This window comes from Macaca fascicularis, chromosome 10 (assembly GCF_037993035.2).
Source record: "Macaca fascicularis isolate 582-1 chromosome 10, T2T-MFA8v1.1".
Lineage (NCBI taxonomy): Eukaryota > Metazoa > Chordata > Mammalia > Primates > Cercopithecidae > Macaca > Macaca fascicularis.
This window is the reverse complement of record NC_088384.1, coordinates 70,695,086-70,711,891: the sequence shown is the minus strand read 5'-3', so window position 1 is coordinate 70,711,891 and position 16,806 is coordinate 70,695,086.

Sequence of the window (16,806 nt, the reverse complement as noted above, 5' to 3'; positions counted from 1 at the left end):
AGGACATTTGGGTGTCTCCAACTTTTGACAATTATGAATAAAGCCACAACAAACATTCACATGTAGGGTTTTGTTTGAACCTAAGTTTTCATTTCTTCGGGGCAAAAACCAAGGAAATCAAATTTCTTGGTCTATGCCAATTACCTGTTTAACTTAAAAAAAAAAAAAAAAAGCAAAAACATTCCCTGGAGTGAGTGTACCGTTTTGCATTTACACCAGCAATGTATAAGAATCTTCCTTCTCCATATTCTCACCAGCAGTGGGGATTGCCAATTTTTTTAAGTCATTTTACCAGGTGTGCACAGATTTTTGAAGCTGCATAACATGTTCATAGCATGTTTATTGTCATCTTCAGAGAAGACTTACGTTCAGTCTTAAACATCTAACTATTTATATGAGAGCAACTTGGCTCATACTAAATAGGCAGTTCATATTAACATTCCTAACTAGAGTTACTTTTACTTATTCAGTCAAATTGATTACTCATTCATATCATAAGCAGTATCTATGCCAATTTCCCTAACACACTTAAAAGCAAAACTTCTGATTCACACCTGCTGCTGTCCTACAAGGTATGCCTGAAAGATATGGCTCCTCACTTCTTTTCGGCACCTTTAAAACCCTCAGCCACCTTCCTCTAATCACCCTTGTTTAGGTGTGTTTTCCGTACCAAGAAAATGAAACATCCCTCCAGCTCCTACATTCAAAAATACATCTATTGTGGAAATCCATTGGGGTGTCTCCATAAAAATACATACACACAGACACACACACATGTATATATGTGTGTATACATATATACATATGTGTATACATATATACACATGTGTATACATATATACATATGTGTATACATATATGCATATATATGTATATGTGTATGTATATATATATTATATATATGTATAGCTCACTGCTAGGCTGGAGAAGAAAAAAATGCTTCAATTCAGTAAACAAATTATCACTCAGTGACTTGCTAGAAAATTCAACCACTTTCCTACTCAGTCCTCAGTATGCACATGACCACACACTGCAATTCTCTAGAAGTAACCACTGACGATTTTTCTGTCTCAGGCAGAAGCATACATAGTCAGAACCTGGTCTTCTCAGATTTGTCATACAAATTCCTCTTGGCCTGTTGCTACTTTCTGGATTTCATTGCTAATGCCTTATTCATTTGCATCAGCCTCTCTCATCTGCTGGTGCCAACAGGATGCTATCTCCAATTAGGCTGTGATACATGTGCTACTTCCTAAACATTGCTTACGTCCCTCGTTCCCTGCACCCGCCCCACCAGCTATTTCTGTCTGTCTCATTCCCAAACAGGTGAACATACTGGACATCTCAGCTACATATTTTAATTTTTTAAACGTTATTATTTACTTTAAATAACGCATGCAAAAGAACAAAAAGGTACAAAAAAGTGCTAGAGTTGGCAGTCTCTCTTCCATTCCTTTCCCTAGCTCTCCAGTTCTCTTGCTCAGAGGTAACTCCTGTTACCAGTCTCTTGTACCATTCCAGAAAGAGAGATTTTATCTACTTACAAACATATCATCTCGATATTTTTATTCTTTGCACAGATGGTAACAAGCAATAACAACCTTTTAGAAACTTGTTTCACATAAAATCAGTATCTTGTAAAGCATTTCATTTCACTATATCTGGGTATTCTACATGTATACCTCAATAGATTTGATTCATTCTTTTTAAGAGTTGTGTAATATTCAATGTTGTGTATATAACATGATTTATCAAAAACTTTTATCTAAAGTGATGATTTAGTGTTTTAAGGAAGATAGAAGTTCAGGCTGGGCGCAGTGGCTCATGCCTATAATCCCAGCACTTTGGGAGGCTGAGACGGGCAGATCACCTGAAGTTAGGAGTTTGAGACCAGCCTGGCCAACATGATGAAACCCCATCTCTATTAAAAATACAAAAATTAGCCAGGGATGGTGGCGCAGACTTGTAATCCCAGCTACTCAGGAGGCTAAGACAGGACAATGCTTGAACCCGAGAGGTGGAGGTTGCAAAGAGCCAGGATTGCGCTGCCACTGCACTCCAGCCTGGGCAACAGTGTGAGACTCCATCTCAAAAAAAAAAAAAAAAAATAGAAAAGTTTATTTTGTGTACAAAATGAGCAGAGTTGGGGTAACTCAGGGCTGCTGTAGGCAGCTACAGTCTCCAAAACCGAAGCTCTTTCTGTCTCATTGTTCTTCTGTTCTCAGTGTATCACTTTCTTCTCGTGTTGGAAAATGGCTGCTTAAGCTTCAGGCTTCACTTCTGCATTTCAGCCAGGGGAAAAACCAACATGTTCCCTCATGAGAAAGACACCTCCCAACTTTCAGTTTTATCTCATTTTACGAAACACACAAAGGAGGATAGAAAATGCAGTCACAATCCAGGATACCTGTTAAAAATGTGGGACTCTATTAAGAAGGAAAAAGGAGAGAATGAATATTGGGGTATAACAATTAGTTTCTGCCCAGAATTATTGCTTATCTTTTGTTCTTACCTTAAGTGCTGAAGTAGGTTTTCTTTTGGGTGCAACATTTCTTTTTCTTTTCTTTCTTTTTCTTTTTTTTTTTTTTTTTTTTTTTTGAGCTGGAGTCTCACTGTGTCACCCAGGCTGGAGTGCAGTGGCATGATCTCAGTTCATTGCAACCTTCACCTCCCGAGTTCAAGCGATTCTCCTGCCTTGGCCTCCTGAGTAGCTGGGACCACAGGTGCAGGCCACAGATGTGGGCCACCACGTCCAGCTAATTTTTTGTATTTTTGGTAGCAACGGGATTTCATCATGTTGTCCAGGCTTGTCTCGAACTCCTGATATAAGGGATCCACCTGCCTCAGCCTCCCAAAGTCCTGGGATTACAGGCGTAAGCCACTGCACCTGGCCTTGAGGGCAACATTTCACACTGTGTTGGCGGGGGGCGGGGGAGTCCATAGAATTTCTGGGTTACAGGGTGTGTGCCTTTTAATTTTCATGGATATTATTACCAATTACCATTTATTGACAAGGTACCAGTTCACATCCTTACCAACATTATAAGAGAGTGCCTGTTTCCCCACGTCCTCAATAGTCCTGAATTGTATTCACACTTTTTTTTATCTTTACCAATATGAGGGTTAAAATGTGGTATCCCAAATGGTCTTAATGGGACTTAATAGGACTTCCTCTTACTTTTTAGTGAAATTGTCAAATGTCCAGGAACCATTTGCATTTCCTTATCTCTGAACTGTTTTCATCACTTGCCCATTTGTTCACTGGATTATCTTCTTGTAACTCTGTAGAAATAATTTATAAATCTGGAAAAGTAGCATTTTCTGTGTCATTTGTTATAATTTTTTCCATGGTTTTGGCTGTTTTTTGTGTTCTTGTTTCCAGATTTCTGTTGTTTAAAGAAGTAAACCGCTGGGCGCAGTGGCTCACGCCTGTAATCCTACCACTTTGGGAGGCTGAGGCAGGCAGATCACTTGAGATCAGAAGTTTGAAACCAGCCTGGCCAACATGATGAAACCCCATCTCTACTAAAATATAAAAATTAACCTGGCATGGTGACACAAGCCTGTAATCCCAGCTACTCAGGAGGCTGAGGCACAGTAATCACTTGAACCCAGAAGGCAGAGACTCCAATGAGCTAAGATAGCGCCACTGCACCCCAGCTTGGGCGACAGAGCAAGAGTCTGTCTCAAAAACAGATAAATAAATAAACCTTTATTTTCTTGTTTCATAAATAAAGCTGACTGAGTTGGTTGGTCTTTAGGGATTAGTCAAAAAGACCAAATCCCACATCCTTATTCAACTCCTGCAGCCCATCCTTTGCTTCAACCTTGGCTGGGGAAGCAACCACAAATGCAGCCGGATCAACCAAGAAGATCTTGACCTTCTCATGGCAGGGGAAGGTGAACTCAGTCTCCATAGACAAAGCCAGGAACTGCTTGTACCCACCGATGACAGCACGAGGAACTGACGTCACAGGTGGGTACCCAATCGGCATGCACATGGTGGCAACATGGCGGACACCCTCCAGGAAGTGAGAGTGCAGTTTCCTGTGTAATGTCAAGCACTTTGGGTGGCAGGGTTGCCATTGGCAAACGCCTGCTGGGTGATCAGCCGAAGGAGAAGGAGAAGGGAAGCATGTCAGCACCTTCGGCAGCATGGCTTCACCAACGGCCGCTTTGTCTCCAGTCTTAATCAACTGCACATCACTCAGGATTTCCATGGTGATTTTTTTGTGTAGTTGAATTTATCCCTTTTAAAAAATTGCTTGTGGGTTTTGTGACATTTTTAGGAAGGCACTTCCCATCTCAACGTTATAAAATGAATTATCTCGTGGTTTTCTTTTTGTGGTAATAATAATTATGAAGAGGCGCCAACCTGATTTATTTTAACATGACTTCTGGTTATCCTGGCCCCACTGAATCATCCATCTTCCTCCAGTGACTTGATATCTTAGCTGCATCTTAAAAAGAAGGCAGCAGTTCCTTTCCACTTAAAATGAGTACATCTTAATTCCGCTTTCTATTTGATATGTCCTGTGTGTCACTTATATTATTCCTTACACTTTAGAATTACATATTGCAGTATATCTAGTTTGCCAATGAAGATAGCTAAGCACTGAGAGATTCAAGCATTCAGACTCACCAGGAAACAGCCTAGATACTGAACCGTTTAATGCTAAACCTCAGGGAGTTGTTGGGGAAGGAATGCAACTTTTGGACGTTGTTATGGGCCAGACTGTGCTCTCCACCCCCCAACCCTCATTCATATGTTGAAGTCCTAACCTCAGAATGTGACTGCATTTAGAGATAGTCTTTAAAGATGTAATGAAGTTAAAATGAAGTTATGACTATGGGTCCTCATCCAGTATACTGGTGTCACAAGAAGAAGAAATTACGACACAGGTGTGTACAAAGGGAAGACCATGTGAAGACACAGGGAGAAGACAGCTATCTACAAACCAAGGAGAGAGGCTTATAGATCTTGCTGACACCTTAATCTTCAGGCATCTAGCCTCCAGTACTGTGGGCAAATAAATTTCTGTTGTTTAAACCACCCAGTCTGTAGGTACTTTGTTATGGCAGCCTAGTAAACTAATACAGAGGTACACAGACCTGGCTGAATCAATTAAAGGTCTTTGGGTGCAAGCATTAGACATCTAGTCAGGTCCAGTGTCTTAGTCATATTTGCTGAGTCTGCTATGGAGATCTGCATGCAGCAGGTGCGTTGGGAGTGCTCACTGGAGCAACACCTGTAGGGGAGTAAAGGAGGATGGGAGAGGGAGAAGTTGAACTGTGATGTAATTGCAGCAGAGGTCTCAGTTGATCCTAGGAGGAGCTCTGGAGCTGGGATGGCCCTTCAGGGTCGTCCAGATTGAGACAAGGGGGCTGACCATTGTCCCCCAGCAGACTTTCCCCTGGAAGAGGGTCAAAACTTAGGCAAGGAAGCTCTGTGTGGCTGAGGGCAAGTCTCTCTTGCTCACAGCAAGAGAGACTCAGCTGTGAGCCATCAACAGCGTTGGCAGCTGGAGAATGAGTATCTGTGTCCTGGAGTAGGATCTGGGTAGAGCACACCTGCAACCACCATTCCCACCTAAGCAGACGGATGGATATGTGGGATGGGATGGGTATGTGCGAAACTTGCAGCATGGAGGGACAACTTGAAGGAGTGGGCCTCAGGACGGGCATGGCCCAGTGCAACATGGGGCGTGGGAAGGCAGGAACAGAATGGACAGTTTCTCTGGTCAACAACCACTGAAATAGATCAACTCCAACCATCATTATGCCGTTCCCTTCAACATTCAGATTCTAGGAAAGAGAGAGAGTCTACCTAGCCTGACTTTGATCACCTACTTGCCCTTTGGACAGAGTGGGGTCTGGCACTTTGACCGTCCCCAGAAGGCTGCACAATGTGGGGGAAGGGTGGTTCCCAAAAGAACAATCGAGATGTCATCACTAGATGAAAGGGGATGGACACTGGACAGGCGAAAACAACACATGTCCACTGGGCAGGGCAGCTGCATTGGAATCTCAGTTTTAAGTGACTTTGGGCAAATAGTTTGAGCCTATAAAGCTCCAGGTGCTTCATTTATAAAATATAAATAATACTCCCTACCTCAGAGGATTTTTCAGGCTTAAATGACATATCAATATCTACCTATATGTAAGTGTGTACATAAATATATGTATATGTATACATAAACAAATTATGCCAATATTCACATATATTCATGCACATATGTAGATGTATATGATCCCTATAAATTGAGAGCTGCCATTTATTTGATTTATGTCTATGGCTCCTAGGACTTCATTAAATTATTTTCTATAATGTTATCCATATGCATTTGGCATTCCCATCTCTTCTTGAGAACAGGAGAAGCATTTCATGTGTCTTTTTGAATGTGTTAATTGGTTGGGTATGTTGGCACATGCTTATAATCCCTGCAATTTAAGGGACTGATGTGGGAGGATCACTTAAGGCCAGGAGTTTGAGACCAGCCTGGGCAGCATTGCGAGAACTAGCTCTACAAAAAATTTAAAAATTATCCAGGCATGGTGGCATACACCTGTAGCACCAGCTACTTCGGAGGCTAAGGCAGGAGGATAGCTTAAGCCCAGGAGGTATACACTGCAGTGAGCTATGATCCTGCCACTGCACTCCAGGGTGACAGAGCAAGACTTTGTCTCAAAAAATAAAAATAAAAAAAAGTGTGAATTCCCAAACTCTAGATCTGGAAAATCTTAGAAACGCCCTTTTGCTTCATAGAGAGAACTGGGAAAGTGAAAAGTTTCACAATTTTATATTTTTCATTATTATTATTATTATTATTTGGAGACAGAGTCTCACTCTGCCACCCCGGCTGGAGTGCAGTGGCACGATCTTAGCTCACTGCAACCTCTGCCTCCCAGGTTCAAGTACTTATCCATTATCCATGCCTCAGGCTCCCGAGTACCTGGGATTACAGGCACGCGCCACCACGCTCGGCTAATTTTTGCATTTTTGAGATGTCCAGATCTTGAACTCCTGACCTCAGGCGATCCGCCTGCCTCGGCCTCCCAAGTGCTGGGATTACAGGCATGAGCCACTGTGCCCGGCTTATATTCTTCATTTTGGAGGTGGGGGTATATATGATTTTACATTTGGAAAACTAAATAAAATAAATAAAAATAAAAATAGTCAAGAGTGGAATGAAAAAACAAAAAGGAGAGTGTGCCCTCTATGTCATCTGTCTGCTGGGAGGTGTGCAGGCAGAATCGTCTTATGGTTTCTCAACAGCAGATGGAACGAGGCAGGGGATAGTCCAGGGTGAAGACGTCAAAGGCTACCCCCAAAATGTCAGAGGCCAGTGAAGTTCCAGAATGGAACACGCAGCCCCATTTCTTTATTTGCTGATTTTCGAGAGAGACGTTTGTCATGAGGCTAGGAAGAACTTGAACAGAGAAGAGGAAAGAGAGGGTGGCGTGGCATTTTCTTCCATACATCTATTTTCAAAAAGGATCTGATTCCAGCAACAAAGTGTCGACTTCACTCCCCGATAACCACCAAGAAGAATGGCTTCTGTGGACACTTCCCAGCTTGCAAATATTTCCTCTCAGAGGTCACACAAATAGCTGAAACATCCATTTCCCTGAAAAAAATGCCATCATGGAGGTCTTCTTGTAGCTGTCAGAGGTTATGAGCAGTGTTGATGGAGTAGGGTAATGACATTGCAAAGTGATTGAAAGGGTTTAGGATGTGATTTCCTATTTGGTTCAGACAAAATAAAACCATTATCTGTGCTTCATCTTTTTTAAAGAGATTGTTTCCTGAGCTTTTTCGTGCTTGAAGCTTGTTGCAGCACCCAGGGACAATATTAGCCTGTCACAATTATAGATCAGTTCATCACCACAGTCAGCCTCCAATCTCCTTGAACTCTTTCCAGAGGAAATGACTTTTCTGGGTCTGTATTATCCCCGGGTATGTCGACTTTTGAAAAAGACGTTGTTGCAGTCATTCATTTAACTGTGGAGAGCTGTCTGCCAGCACAGACCCAGGCACATTGGCGAATTTGCTGGTAGCTGCTTATGAGCAACCAAGACCTCCGTTAGCTCATGTGTCAAGGGAAATGAGACACTTGGATATGGGGATGCAGTGGGGGCAGCAGCTTCCTTGAATGGGTTATAGATAGACTTAACGTTGAAGGGACTAGGGTTCCCTAGTGCCTTTCTTATCTGTTACTAAACTATGCCTGAATCAGTGAACTCATGTGGCCAGGCCACAGTGAGGGTTTCAGGAGGGCTGGTAGTATCCTCTCTCACACACTTTTACTCCCTGCTAATGCAGGAAGCTCTCTCATTAATGTTCTGCCTCCCAATTCCACTTCACTCAACAACAGCCTGTCACCAGACCTAGTACCTGATTTTCAGGTATTAGATTGCTAGCTCTACAATGCAAAGGGATTTCCAACCCAGGGACTTTCTAAGCATCAGGCTTTAACTCAGCCTCCACACAAGGGATAGAAGATCCCATGGCCCAGAATCAAAATATCTTTAAGTCATTTTTCATAGGTGAATGCAGCAAATGTATATAGATATCAATTGGTCTGTTGATGCTTTTTTTTAAAAGAAAATTAGAAATATGAAATTTACAAATCTTTGCCATTTTGAAGTGTACAGTGCAATGGCATTAAGTACATTCACATTATTGTACAGCATCACTACTATCCACTCCAGAAATTTTTTGTCATCCCAAACTGAAACTCAGTACCCATTAAACAACGACTCCCCATTCTCCCCTCCCTGGCTATGTCATCCTTACCAATGACCATTCTGCTTTCTACCTCCACGAATTTGACTACTCTGTATACCTCACATAAGAGGAATCATACAGTATTTGTCTTTTTGCTTACTTCACTTAGCATAATGTGTAAAAAGTTCATCCATGCTGTAGTGTATCAGAACTTCATTCTTTTTTAAGTCTGAATGATATTCTATTATGTATATATACTACATTCTGTTTATTCATTTATTGGTTGGTGGATATTTATATTGTTTCCTATTGCTTAACTATTGTGAATAATGTTGCTATGAACATGGGCATACAAACATCTTTTCAAGTCCCTATTTTCAATTCTTTTGGAAGGCAACTATGTTCGCCACTATACCACCAATGCTAGTGCTTTTTTGGGTATATACCTAGAAGTGGGACTGCTGGATCATATGGTATTTCTATGTTTAATTTTTTGAGGAACCAACATGCTGTTTTCCACAATGCCTATACCATTTTACATCCCTTTCAACAATGCACAAGGGTTCCAATTTCTTCACATCCTTTCCAACATTTTTTAAGGTTATTCTAATGAATGTCCCATTAGTGTTTTTAAATATGATCTCTCTTCATTTATGAAGTGCTTCAAAATAAAGGAAGAGAAGAAGTATGGAAAGAAAACCAATGAGGAGTGGTCGCTGGATACAGAACCAAGAATTTTGTGAGATGACAGCAACCAACATCAGAATCTCTTTTGGATGTGAGAGGGTACACACTCCAGTCTTTGGTACTTCTAAAACTTTTCCTGTATATTGTCAAGCAGCAACAAGATGAGACCATTGTCATTCTTTTATTCTATTAGCTCCACAGAACTAAAATATATTTATTAATAATAATGTTATAAAAGACTGATTCTCACCTAGGAGAAAATATTTGAAATATCTAAAACTGACAAGGGTTAATACTTTAAATATACCAATAACTCCTGCAAGTCAACAGGGAACATAAGAAATCCAATGGAAAATAGGTGAAGACTATGGATAAGCATTTCACAGATAGCGAAGATTGAAATTTATGAAAAAAGTCCTCAACTTCGCTAGAAATTAGATAAATAAAAATTAAAACAAAAAACACATTGCACCCCTAATAACAGCAACATTTTAAATGTGAAAAAATAAAAACAATGTTGAAAAAGATGTGGACAGACCACGAACTTCCATGCACTACTGTTAGAATGTAAACTTAGACATTCTGGAAAATGAACTGATGCTGTCTTATGAAATTAAATATGTTTAAGCCAAAAGAGGCAGAAATTCCTCTCTTGAATATCCTAGAGAAATTCTTGGACAGGTAGGTATGCAAGAAAATACGAACGAGAATCTTCATCACAGCATTGTTTGTGCCCCCAAGGTGTGAAGAAAAACAACTTACTGTCTATCACAATGCAACAAGATAAAGAAAATTGGTGCATGCACAATAGAATATGACGAAGCATTAAAAGCAACCATCTAAATGTATATTCAGCAGCGTGAGAGACATGATAAAACAAAATGATTAAAAATTCAGGCAACAGGCTAATATATATATAGCATATCACCTTTAATATCATTTATGTGCATTAACAGTTCACATAGATATAGAACAGCACCACGTGTTTTTAAAGGTACATTCATATTAGGGATGTAATCAGCACATTAGAATGGGTGTCTAGGACAGGGAGAAGAGAATAGATATGATAAATAGGAATACAAAGGGAAAAACAAAAATAAAGCAAATGAGGGGCCTTGCAGTGGACTGCTGATATCACCATGATGGTGATAATAACAGAACTGATGAACATGGTTAACTCATGTTTCCTTACCTGAGGTCCAAACAAACAAAAAAAAAAAACACAAAGCAAACAAAGATCCAGTGATCAACAATCAATATCTTAGCTGATCATTTATCTATCTGTCTTATATCATGATATATATATATATATTTATATCTATATCCCTCAACCCAGAACATTCCAGCATAGATAGCCAGCAATTCTACATAATAACAATAAATGCTTTCATTATACTTAATAGTGAGAGACTAAATGTTCTCCCCTTAAGATCAGAAATAAGACAAATCTGTTCTCACCACTTCTGTTCAATATTGTACTGGAGGTTCTAGACAGAGTAATATGGCAAGAAAAAGAAATACCATGCAGCCAGATGGAAAAGAAGAATTAAGCTATCACTATTTGAAGAAGGCATAATCTTGTATATAGAAAACCCTAAAGAATCCACATAGCAAGATTGCAGGATACAAGATTAATGAAAAAAAAAATCAATTGTATTTCTATGCACCAGCAAGGAACAATCCAAAGATGAATTTAAGAAAACAACTCCAGGCGGGGAGCTTCGGCTCACACCTGCAATCCCAGCACTTTGGGAGGCCGAGGAGGGCTGACCGCTTCGAGCTCAGGAGTCTGAGACCAGGCTGGGTAACATGGTGAAACACGTCTCTACTAAAAATAAAAGAATTAGCCAGGCATTGGTGGTTTACAACTGTAATCTCAGCTACTTGGGAGGCTGAGGTTGGAGAAGTGCTTGAGTCCAGGAAGCAGAAGTTGCAGTGAGCTTAGATCTTGCTACTGCACTCCAGCCTGGACAAGAGAGTGAAACCCTGTCTCTTGAAAGAAAAAGAAAACGAAAAAGAAAAAGAAAAGGAAAAGGAATAGGAAAAGGAAAAAGAGGAGAGGAGAGGGGAGGGCAGTGGATGGGAGGGGCGGGGAGGAGGAAAGAGGAAACAATCGTATTTACACCAGCATCAAAAAGAAAGAAATACTTAGCAATAACGTAACAAAGTATAAAAGTTATACTCAGATGCAAAATATTGTTGAGAGAAATTAAAGAAGGCACAAATAAATGGAAAGACATCTCATTCATGGATAGAAAGAAAAATAATTAAAGGAAATATAGATGATACAGTAAAAAGATAAGATGGCAATATTCCCCAAACTGACCTACAGATTCAACACGATCCTGATCAAAATCCTAGCTATCTTACTTGCACAAATGGCCGAGCTACTTCTAGGATTCATATGAAAATTCAAAGGACCCGGAATAGCCAAAACAATCTTGAAAAAGAACAAAAAATAGGGGATTCACACTTTGCAATTTCAAAACTTACTACAAAGCTACAGTAATTCTGTGTGGTATCAGCATAATGATAGACATATCAATCCATGGCATAGAATTGAGAGTCCAGAAAATAAACCCTTATATTTACGGTTAATTGGTTTTTAACAAGGGTGCAAGACAGCTTAATGGGGAAAAGAAGAGTCTTTTCAATGAATGGTTTCAGGAAAGCGGAATGTCCGCATGCAAGAGAATGAAGCTGGACTCCCTCCTTATACCACATGCAAAAATCAACTCAGAATGAATCATGGACGTACTCGTTAGAGCTCAAAATTACAAATTTCTTAGAAGAAAACAAGCAAGTAAATAATTGTTGCCTTGGGTTAGGTAATAGTATTTTGTTGTTATTGTTGTTTGTTTTTTGGTTTTTCTTTTAAGTTATGGCACCAAAAGCACAAGTGACAAAAGAAAAAAATAAATTGGATTTTAACAAATTTAAAACTTTTGTGCATTAAAAGATACCGTCATGAAAGTGAAAAGACAACCCACGAAATGGGAGAAAATATTTTCAAATATTTGCAAATTTGATGCCTGTTAAGGGAATCCGACAATAAGTTCAGAAATAAAAAGACAAGTAACCCAATTTAAATATAGGAAAAGAGTGTAGTCATTTCTGTAAGGAGATATACAAACATCCGACATGTACATGAAAAGATACTCAACATTACTGGTCATTCGGGAAATGCAAATTGAAACCACAATGAGATACCAGTATACACCTACTAGGATGGCTACAATCAAAAAAATTCACAATAACAAGTATTAACAAGTCTGTGGAAAAATTGAAACCCACATTAATTGCTGGTGAGAATGTAAAACTGTCTGGTTATTGTGGAAAACAGTTTGGCAGCTCCTTGAAATGTTAAACAGAGAATTAGCATATGACCTGGCAATTCTACTGCTAGGTTTAAATTCAAGAGATATGAAAGTATATGTCTACTCAAACTCACACAAATATCCATAGCAGTATTATCGAATAATAGCCAAAAAGTAGAAACAAACCAAATGTCTGTAACTGATGAAAGGATAAACAAAATATAATATATCCGTGCAATGGAATAATACTCAGCAATAAAAAGAAATAAAAACAATAACACTCAGGTGCGGTGGCTCAGGTCTGTAATCCCAGTGCTTTGGGAGGTGGAGATGGGAGGATTGCTGGAGTCCAGGAGTTCAAGGCTGTAGTGAGCTATGATTGCACCACTGCACTCCAGCCTGGGTTACAGAGTGAGATTCTGTCTCTTTAAAAAAAAAAAAAAAAAAGAAAGAAAGGAAAAGAAAAAGAAATGAAGAACTAATATGATGATTGAACCTTGAAAACATTTTGCTAAGGGAAAGTAGTCTGTCACAAAGGATCACATATTATATTATTTTATTTGTATGAAGTGTGCTGAATAGTCAAACCTATACAGATAGAATGTAGATCAGATGTTGCCAGGGGCTTGAGAGAAGAGAAAACAGGAGTGACTGCTAATAGATAGAGAGATTTTTAGGGGATGATAAAAAGGTTCTGAACTTACACAGTAGTGAAGGTGGTACAATTCTGTGAATTTACTAAAAACTATTGAATTGCGTGTGATGAATTGCTAAATTGTACAGTATATTAATTATATCTCAATAAACCTGCTTAAAAAAATACAAATTATATTTGTTTGATGTTGTTTTTAACATCACTGTATGCCTTCTTATGCTGAAAGTCAGCATTGGAGAGGAAGAAAGCAAACTAATTCAATGCTTTTAAAGAAGCATGTTAAATACCTCACTTTAAATGATCAATCACTTGGGGGTGAAGTAACACACAAAGTAAATATGGAAATAAGCATTTTTCTCCTTCTGTTGCACAGCATGAACACATTGACTACTATGGAAAAGAAAAAGAAAAGTCCAACCATGTTTGGCTAAAATGTACAGTGATATTTAACAGCACCAGGAAAAATTTCAGAGCATTGGATTTGGGCACATATTGAAAAGCCTTTCAGATTACCTTTTGAGATTCGATACTTGTACTAGTCACCTCAAAGAGAGTGAGGACATAATAAGCCAGAAGGGAAATAAGAAAAGGGGCTGTTTCATATGTGACCTTGGGAAGGATTATCCCCTGGTTGGGGATAACAGCAGTAGAAACTCACCATCAGGCTACTGCACTATCAACTTAGCTGCGGGGTACCTAGAAAGCCTGGATCCAGGCTGGGTGTGGTGGCTTATGTCTGTAATCTCAGCACTTTGGGAGGCCAAGGAGGGCAGGTCACCTGAGGTCAGGAGTTTGAGACCAGCCTGGCCAACATGGTGAAACCCCGTCTCTACTAAAACTACAAAAATTAGCCGGGCGTCCTGAGTTCCTAGGAGCTGCCTGGTGGCCCTGGTGATGGCCCCTGAGGCTGCAACCCCCATGGGCAGCCCAGCCTACCTCTGTTCTCTGTCTTCTCACCCCACCCCCACTCCCCAGTGGCCTGAATCCCACTTCCTCATGGCCCGACTCCCAGTTCCTGGTGGCCTCATCCCCCAGTTCCTCATAACATGGTTTTGACTTCTGTGGATTTAATAAAACTTCACCAGCTCAAAAAAAAAAAAAAAAAAAATTTCGCCAGGCATGGTGGTGCACGCCTGTAGTACCAGCTACTCAGGAGGCTGAGGTGGGAGAATTGCTACAACCCGGGAGGTGGAGGTTTTAGTGAGCAGAGATTGTGCCATTGCACTCCAGCCTGTATGACACAGCGAGGCTTTGTCTCAAAAACAAAAAAAAGAAAGAAAGAAAAGACTGGATCCATTATCCATGGCCGACCTTGGTCATCTTCACCAAGATAATAAAAGAATCCTTTGTTCTAATTCTTGGCTGAAAGAAAGCAATCTGTTGTGCCTCATGTTACATATGAAATTTCTCAAGTCCAAATAATTATCAGTGTCTTTCATTTACATAAGGCATTTCCATAGTTAATGTCCAACAAATACCTATGTGGAGTGCCATGTTTATCAGACTTGATAAATATTGAAAGTACTTATACATTTCATAATTAACATACTGACCTTTATGGAAAAATTAGCTTTCTAGTGGTAATACGTTTGTACAACATATTTCAAATTAAATAAATAAGCACCTCAGAAGATGGAACTGTGTTTTATTTTTTAATATATTTATGTTCTCCTAACCCCTTAGAACCTAGAATAAGGTCAATCTATATTTACTTAAAAAGTTGGAAAGAAATGGTACAGGAAGGATCAGGACAATAGACTTCCAAAAACATAGAAATGAAATGATAGTAATAGAAGACACACCCAAGGGACATATCACCATGCTTATTGAGATACTGTGTTCCCTGGCAGCCTGAGGTTCTTTGCTTAGAAGGAAGCATTTGCTTATAAAGTTCAGTATGATAGGTGAGTGACATTATTTGTGGAACAAAAAACTTGCAAATGGTATAATTTAGTATTGCTTTATAACATCACTTGTCAAGTTTGTTTTCTTCAGCCTGAAGAATTTCTAATTTAAATTTTTTGGCATCTTATTATATCTGCCTGAGAAGTCTTCGCGCTAATCACAAATTTGGACAGAGCTGAATTATTCAATCTGTCTTCTTTTGTGGTTTTGTGATTCTAGAAAGCTCTCAGGGGTAAAGATTCAGAAGTATCCCAGAATATCCCAATAGATACAAATAAAATAAACTAAATGAAAAATGTCAAATTAGCTGGGCGTGCTGGCATGCACCTGTGATCCCAGTTACTCGGGAGGCTGAGGCAGGAGAATTACGTGAACCTAGGAGGCGGACGTTGCCTGGGTGAAAGAGTGAGACTCTGTCTCAAAAAGAAAAACTTTTACTTTTTATCATTTAAAAAACTGTCAATCAGAAAACCTTCCCATTTCCTTTTAAAATCTGACATTGACCCCACTGAGTATATAAGTAACACCAAAATGCATGAGTAATTGTCAAATTTGTTTGATCGTCATGCGGACAACCAAGTCAAATACTTTAAGGCAAAGCAAAACAGAAAATGTTAAGCCCTTTTTGGGAAGCAACCAAGCTTAGTGGATACTGGATATATGGCCTAGCCACTACGCTATATGTATAGTTTCCTAGGACTTTCAGTTACTCAGAAAGGCCCACGTGCTTCCGCACCACAATGCGTAAAGCTCTCTCCCATGCCTCTGCCATCTGCTCCTGACCCTGCACCCTGTCCCACAAGCAGATGTGAGATGGGAGGAGAAAGCATATTAGAAATCAAATAGTGTCTGTTCTGCTCCCAAAACAATGCCAAGATAACACCAGGAGAGAATGACACGTGGGATAAATTTGAGCCTAAGATTCATTTGGACCAGATTAACTGGGCAGTTCATCATTTCAAAGTTTATTCAAAACAAATCAAGAATTGCCATTCAATATTGATTTCATTTATTCTGTACTGAATCCACACTTACTGAGAGAACTATTGGAGGTGTGGTCCTTGCTTTAATCTTCCAGTTTGTTTATGGAGATGGGGATGGATGTAGGAATAAACAATGTCAACATCTTGCACAGGTGCTAAGGTAATAGGATATTACATTGGGGGTTCAAAGAATTAAGATGCTTTCAACTCAATCTTCAATTTCACTCCTGTCTACTAAAGGAGTCCCCAGGCCAGGCTCGGTGGCTCACGCCTGTAATCCTATCACTTTGGGAGGCCGAGGCAGGTGCATCACGAGGTCAGGAGATTGAGACCATACTGGCCAACACGGTGAAACCTCATCTCTACTAAAATACAAAAAATTAGCTGGGCGTGGTGGTGCACGCCTGGAGTCCCAGCTACTTAGGAGGCTGAGGCAGGGGAATCGCTTGAACCCAGAAGGCAGAGGTTGCAGTGAGCCAAGATCGCACCATGCACTCCAGCCTGGGCAACAGAGTGAGACTTTGTCTTTAA